Consider the following 8326-nt stretch of genomic DNA (forward strand, 5'->3'; position numbering starts at 1 on the left):
TTGTCCACTCAGAGAGCCAGATAGACCAGAAGACAAGAATCCAAGGCGTAAGCCAAGATTTTAGGGACTGATATGCAACAAAATCTAGGGCATACAGAATGAATCATGATTAAAGTTAATTCTATCTAGAAAGAGTCTGAAAAGACAGGAGTTAAAACATCATACAGGGCTTCTTTCAAACACAAGCCTAGTTAACCCTCACAACCTTGGGGGCATAGGTATGATTAAACTCAGTTTATAGATGGAGAAACGGAGCTTCAGGGAATTCAAGTGACTTGTCAGAGGTTACAAAATTAGTAAGAGATTTAGGGGAAGGGAGATAGATAATTAATTAAAAGTAAACAACTATTATGTGAATTTTTTTAAAGATTTAAACAAAGTGATATGAGAGTAATTAGAGGTAAGACTAATATTAGCTAGATGGAGTATATATTAGATAGACCATTGAATAACAAATTACTACAAACTTGACAGCTTGAAAAAAACACATATTTATCATCTCAGTTTTTGGGGGCTAGGAGTCTAGGCATGGCTTAGCTGGGTCCTCTTCTTAGGGTCTTCTGAGGCAGCAATCAAGGTATCAACAGGACTGTTTTCTCATCTAGGCTTCACTGAAGAAGAATCTACTTCCAGACTCACTCAGGTTGTTGGCAGAATTTATTTTCTTGCAGCTGTAGCACTGAGGTCAAGCTCCTTGATGGCCTTTGGAGTGAAGTTTACCTAAGTTCTTTGCCACATGGACATTCTCAATATGGCTACTTATTTCATCAAGTTAATAAGGAAATTCTCTAGCAAAACAGATTCTTAAATAATGTAGCATAATCATGCAAGTCATAGTCCATTCCTTTTGCCATATCCTATTGGTTAGAAGCAAGTCACAAGTCCATCCATACTCAGAGCATGGGAATGGACAAAGGCATGAATATCAGCAAGCAGGAATCATGAAGACCATCTTAGAGTCTCAAAGTTTAAAGATTCTATCCAATAATTTTACATAGCCGTAATTTCATAGGTATGTAACTATGCCTACTAGCCTAGGCATAGTTCTACAATATACGCATAAAATGGACACATCTACGCAATATAAGAGAAAACAATATTCTGTTATTGGTTGCCCTATGTATCCTTTTATTTATGTATTTTTCATTTTTCTGCAGGCTATTTTGAGATGAGGTAGAGCATCCTGAAAGGCATTCTGTTATACCAATGCTAGGATCACCTTTTTCTTTTGCTCTTGTAGAATTTTTCTGATTTCACTATTTTAATCAAATCATGAGAGAATACTGGTTTCACAGTTCTGGCCCCTCCTCTAGAATTATGCTGGAAAACAAACGTCTAAATATTAATTTCTAAATCATGTTAGAATTTTTAAATACAAACCAATGTATATAAATTATTGCAGCCTCATAATAATCTGAGCACGTATAATGGCTGCTTCATTTTTTATCTAAATTTAGCATAAATCAAGCTTATGTGGTAATATAACAGCTTCTGAGAGGAAGTGTCAATTCTATAAGTAATTGAAGCCCTCAGGGTCACATACACCTCTGCAACTGAGGGACTCCCTAGTCTAATACCTACTATTCTCTTATTACCTTCAGATAATTTGATAATTAAATTATTTGAACGGTATCCCAAAGAACTACAAATCTCCAAGGAAAGATTTTCATTCCAATAAGTGCATTCTAAAGAATACTGCTTATAAAGATGTTAAAATAAAATTTTTTTTAAAAAAAGAATATTGCTTAGACAAAAAATAGATTTATAAAGGGAACTTGGAATTTTTAAAATACAGCTGCATTGATTTTCTTCAAATTTCCTGGGTGCAGAAATAATCTTTTACTGGAAGAAAACTGTCACTTTGTTGAGAATTTAAGGGAGAAAGCCTATGATCTGAGAGTAGATTAGCCTTAAGATCTAACCCCAAATTTTCTGCACTTGCTTAGTTTCTTTTTTTGTAATATTTGGATAATCCCCACCATAGGATTTTTGTAAGAATTTATGAGTTCAGTCAGAAGGGCACAGAGATGTTTCTGGAAGTAACATCACGATGGCTGCCCAAGAAGAGCCCCAAGTTCAGTTCAAACTTGTATTGGTTGGTGATGGTGGTACTGGAAAAACTACTGATACGTTCGTGAAACGTCATCTGACTAGTGAATCTGAGAAGTATATAGCTACCTTGAGTGTTGAGGTCCATCCCCGTGTTCCATACCAACAAAGGACGGATTAAGTTCAATGTATGGGATACAGCTGGTCAGAAGAAATTTGGTGGACTGAGAGATGGCTATTATATCCAAGCTCATTGTGCCATTATAATGTTTGATGTAACATCGAGAGTTACTTACAAGAACATGCCTAACTGGCATAGAGATCTGGTACGAGTGTGTGAAAACACCCCCATCATGTTGTATGGCAACAAAGTGGATATTAAGGACAGGAAGGTTAAGGCAAAGTCAATTGTCTTCCACCGAAAGAAGAATCTTCAGTACTATGACATTTCTGCCAAAAGTAACTACAACTTTGAAAAGCCCTTCCTCTGGCTTGCTATAAAACTGATCAGAGACCCTAACTTGGAGTTCATTGCCATGCCTGCTCTCACCCCGCCAGAGGTGGTCATGGACCCAGCCTTGGCAGTGCGGTCTAAGCATCATCTAGAGGCTGCTCAGACAACTGCTCTCCCAGATGAAGATGATGACATGTGAGAAAGTGAAGCGGGAGCCCAGAGTCCGAAGTCTAGTCTTATAGGCAACTGTTCTGTGATGTCAGTGGTGCAGTGTGTTTGCCACTTTATTATATAGCTAAGCAGAACATGTGCTTAATCTTTGGGATGCTAAAGGAGATGAATGGGCTTCGGAGTGAATGTGGCAGTTAAAAAAAAAAAAAAAACCTTCATTTTTTGGACCTGCATATTTAGCTGTTTTGCAACACAGTTGTTTCCTCCTTGAGTTTCAAATATAAGACTGTTACAGTCACATCACTATATTCAGGGGTAGAATCTTGTTTTCTACTGTCATTCCCATTCCTTTTCATTTAGAATCAGAATAAAGTTGTATTTCAAATAAAAAAAAGAATTTATGATAGTTTCATGAGAAATAATAAATATAAATGTAACAAATATAACAAATAAATGTAATAAAAATAATCAACAAATATAATATCAAATATAAAGTATATAAGATTGTGACTGGTACCACCTAAGATTTTTTAAATCTGTAATTATAGTTCTTCATAGCTTGAAGCTGGATAGGACTAGACAGAAAGCCCTGCAGATGGGGTTTTGTCTATTTAACTGGTTGTTATCTTCAACTCTAATTGGCAATTTCTCTGACTCTCTCCTACCTGGCCTAGCTACACCCATGACTTGATTCCTTTTTCTCCTGCCTTTCATGATTTCTGATAACCCTTTCCACCACTGCTCACCCTTCTCTCTATTCCCACTCCCAACACACTCAAGGAAAGCTTTTCTCATCTGGCCTCAGCCATGCTCACTTGTAAAGCCCTCTGCTGCCCCCTATCAGTCATTGTGAGGGAATACCCACAACCTCCAGATAAATTCTCTCCCTCCCAATAAATCATGAATATTCCGTTTGCATTGAGTTCCAGTAAAAGGAAAGTTAACCTGAATTTTACAGTAGCAAAAATATAGAAAACCTACTGTGTTTTATGAATTTTTATGGGTAGACAGTGCCATTTTATCTTGGAATACATTTTTAAGGTAGTAGCAGAGAGTGGAAGAGAGACTCCTAATTCAAGCAAACTCTTTAATTACAAAGAAGTCAGGGCTTTTTGATGAATTCCAAGAACATATTCTAGAATAGCCTTGGATCTATTTGAGCTGCTATAACAAAATATAAAATACCATAGCGTAGGTGGCCTAAACAACAGACATTTCTCATAGCTCTGAGAAACTGGAAGAAGATCAGGGTGGCAGCAGTTTTGGTGTCTAATGGGAGCCCACTTCTTGGTTCATAGACAGCCATCTTCTCACTATGTCCTCACATGGCTGATGGGGGTCTCTTTTATAAGGGCATGAATTCCATTCATGAGGGCTCTATCCTCATGACCTAATCACCTCCCCAAAGCCTCACTTCCAAGCACCATCACACTAGGGATTAGGTTGCAACAAATGTATTTGGGGGGACAAAAACATTAAGTCTATAGCACCTTTTGACTAAGTGAAATAATGATAAATTGGTATTATGTAAAGCCTGTTGAATTTGTAGCTCAGTCCTTCCCTCCAAAAAAGAGACAAAAGAGAGAATGAGAGAAAATCATGCAGAACAGTGATTAAGAAATTTGAAATCAAACAGATCTGATGTTGATCTTCCTGAAAACCAGCAACTTTGGACAAGTTACTTAAACTCTCTATACTGGATTTTCCTCTAGTAAATGGAAATAATAACAATACCAACTTCATAGCATTATTGCAAGTATTAAATGTGATAATATATTGCATGGCCTTCATCATAGTGCCAGGACATAGCTCTATTATTATTTTAAATGATCTTCAGGAATTTTTATCTGGCTTTTATGGAATCTGATGGGTGGGTAGAAACCACAGAAATTTATGGTTATATTGAGTAAGGCCTATCAGACATTGCTCTACCTAGAAGCTATAGTATCTGAACAAAGAGCAAATAATTCTGAAATGTTTTGAGATATTACCTTATAATACTCTATTTGAGTTTTAAACTTATTATTCATTTAAAACACTTGCTAAGGTAATGAAACGCCCTTAGTATAACAAACAGCATGATCTTTTTATTGTGATCATATCAGAATTTCTGGCTCCTTTATGAAGAAAGGGAACCAATTTTGAGACGGATGTTTTGTGGGAGTGTTTATTATGTTTACAAATGTCTTAGTTATAAAGCAACAGAGCCAGGAAACCTCTCTGAATAAGCAGGATGGTGGGGTTTATAGAGCTAATGTAGCGATTAGAGCCACACTAACAGAATTGGGAGAGGAACCTGTTAGAGTTAATGTGCATCAAGTGAGTTTTCCATCAAACTTCTGTCTCTTTATGCCAGATTCACTCTTTTTACCATTTCTATACCAGGTGATTTTTTTTAAATATTCAAATGGATATCATCCAGCACATACCTCAGGATATTTGCAGGACTGCTTTTTTCCCCCTTTATCCTTGTTCCCAGATTCCATACTTCTGGCTCCTCACTGGAATCCCAGTCACTGGGCTCCTCTGTATTTCCTTTTCCTGACTTTCACTCAACATTTGGTCTTTAACTTTTCTACCCAGTTGTAAATTTCGTTTACAACCCAGGGTCTCAGGCCCTGTAACTCCTACTTTCACTCAAAGCCAGACTGACTCAACCCTCCTCCTCCGTCAGAGGAGCACAGATAACAATAAACTCAAGATGACATTATTAAATATCGTGTGATAGACAAGGACAGAAAGAATGTTGCAAATAATTCCTATGCAGTCATTACCCTTGTACCAGTAACTTTTAAAATTTACAGCAAACTACACAGTGTTACAGGGAACATGCCCAAGTTTAAGATGAATCCCCTGTCCTAGAGGAGTTCACTGTCTTATTTGGGAGATTTGATATAAGCATAGAGAAGTTGAAAAAAAAAATCCATAGAGTATTTAACTAAGGTTGCAAGACAACTCAAAATTTCTGCTTCTGGCCAGATGTACACACCAGCCTGAAACAACAAAAATGACAAAATATTTTTTAAATTGTTTTCATGACATGGGATATCAGGCAATAAAGGACAGTGATCACTGAAAGACAGAAAACAAGTAAGGTGATATCTATAGTTGCTCTAGTTTACTTCCTTAAGAAAGTTTCAAATCATGGTGCAAGTAGAGGGTATCTAAGCAGAGCAGAGTGTACCTTGTAACTTGAGGAGATAAGAGGTAAAAGTCTGTGAAGAAGGTTCTTAGGACAGCGCACCAAAGAGAAGAAGGATATACAGAGAAAGAATTCCTAAGCTTGCAAAGGGACCCCTCAGTGTTCAGCTGAGTAATAATCAGCAAGTGTATGTGAGGAAACTTCCTGAAGCTGAGCAGAGTCACACAAAAGGATTAGAGGTGATAATGCCCAACACTCACACAAGGCCACGTATAGTGTCTGTTCCCACCAGCCAAAATGAAAACCCTCATGATTCACTGAGTTTTGGGTAGGCTACAAAGAGGGGTCTTGTATTATTAGTGGAGTGATTCTCCTTAGACTGAGCACTGCTACAGTTACACCTAACAAATCGTAAGTAAATGCAAGAGCTGAAGAAACCAAACCCTTCAAAATTAATGTATTCCAGAACAAAATACAAGAATATTTATAGTAATAAAAAAGTATTTTTTCTAAATTAAAAAAAAATTATTTCTATAAACACCAATGTAGTATTTACAACAGATGAAATCCAATAACAAATTACCAGACCAAAAAAACAGGAAAATAAATTTTTAAATGTAATAAACCAAAGATGACTCAAAATTGATGCATATGTTGAAATTAGAAAACAAGGACATTAAAAGTTATTACAGCTATATATCATACATTCAGAGATTTAAGTAGAGAGGACAGAGAGAGAGAGAAAGAAATCCAAATCAAACCTTTAAAGGAGAAAATGTAACATTTGAAATGAAAATAGACTGGATAAGATTAAGAGCAGGTTAGACATTGAAGAAAAAATATTAATGAAATTAAATACGTAGCAATAAAACTACCCAAAATGAACTAAAGAGAAGCTTTTTCAATGAACAATGCCTCCATGAAGTGTAGGACAAAATCAAGCAGCCCTAATATATGTATAATTGGAGTCTCTGGGTTTGGGGGATGATGGAAGTGGTGGAAAAAACTACTTGAAAAAAATAATGGCTACAGTTCTTTAAAATTTGCTGAAAACTACAAACCCATAGAGCCAAGAATTTTAGAAACCCCAAACACAAGAAACTGAAGAAAATATGCCAAGGTATGTCATAATTAAACTGCTCAAAATCAGTGATAAAGAAAAAATATTAGTCAGAGGGAAAAAAAAGTTGTATTACATCCAAAGAGACAAAAAATAAGAATGACAGCTGATTTCTTGTCTAGAAAAAATGCAAGCAAAAACCCAGTGAAACAATATCTGTCAATCTAAAACTCTATAACTAGTGAAAATTTCTTTCAAAAAAGAAGATGAAATAAAGACTTATGCAGAAAACTGAAAGAATTTGTCACCAGCAGATCATTACTACAATAAATGTTTTTTAAAAAAGTCCTTCAGGCAGAAAGAAAATAATACCAAGTAGAAATAAAGATCTACACAAGGAATAAAGAGCACTAAAAATGGCAATAAAATGGGAAAATATATTATTATTATTTTAAATATATTTTAAAAGACAATTGTTTAACAAAAATAATAGTAAGATTAAACATGGTTGGGGTTTCCCTGGTGGTGCAGTGGTTAAGAATCTGCCTGTCAATGCAGGGAACATGGGTTTGAGCCCTGGTCCGGGAAGATCCCACATGCCGCAGAGCAACTAAGCCCATGAGCCACAACTACTAAGCCTGCGAGCCACAACTACTGAGCCCGAGTGCCACAACAAAAGAAACCACCGTAATGAGAAACCCACGTACCACAACAAAGAGTAGCCCCCACTCGACGCAACTAGAGAAAGCCCATGCACAGCAACGAAGACCAAACACAGCCAAAAATAAAATAAATAAATTAAAAAAAAAAAGAATAAACATGGTTTATAACCGTTGTAAAATTAGACAGGGAGGATAACCACAAAAGATGGACAGGGAGAAAAAGGTGTATACCATTGAAAAGTTCATAAAATGTTCATGAAGTGGTATAATTTTACCTGAAGTTAGAATGTGATAAGTTAAAGATATATAATATAAAACCTAGCAAATACTATAATAAAGAGCTCTATCTAGTTAAGTCAACAATATAGGTAAAACAGAATCATAATATATTAAGTTAATCCAACAAAAAGAAGATAATGGGGGAAATAAAGTATAAAAAATGGATGAGACAAACAGAAAGCAAATAGCAAGATGATCAATTTAAACCAAAACATATCAATAATTACAGATAGACTTTTTTTAAAGACACAACTGTATACTGCTACAAGAAACATGCCCTAAATATAAAGAAACAAATAGGTTAAAAGTAAAAATATGAACAAACATATACCATATTCACATTAATCAAAAGAAAGCTGGAGTGGTGACATTAATATCAAAGTATATTTAAAAGCAAAAATTACTAGTAGGGATAAAGAAGATAATAATAATTATAAGTGAGTATTAATCAATAGGTATAACATTCCTAAATATTTATGCACCTAAAAACAGAGCTTCAAAATATATGA

General features: G+C 35.5%; 1 pseudogene; it reads left to right on the top strand.

Annotated features, from left to right (window-relative positions):
- Positions 1-2014: 2014 nt before the first annotated feature.
- LOC137205692 (GTP-binding nuclear protein Ran-like) lies at positions 2015-2702 on the top strand (annotated as a pseudogene).
- The last annotated feature ends 5624 nt before the right edge of the window (positions 2703-8326 follow it).

The sequence above is a fragment of the Pseudorca crassidens genome, chromosome 14 (genome assembly GCF_039906515.1).
Source record: "Pseudorca crassidens isolate mPseCra1 chromosome 14, mPseCra1.hap1, whole genome shotgun sequence".
NCBI classification, from domain to species: domain Eukaryota; kingdom Metazoa; phylum Chordata; class Mammalia; order Artiodactyla; family Delphinidae; genus Pseudorca; species Pseudorca crassidens.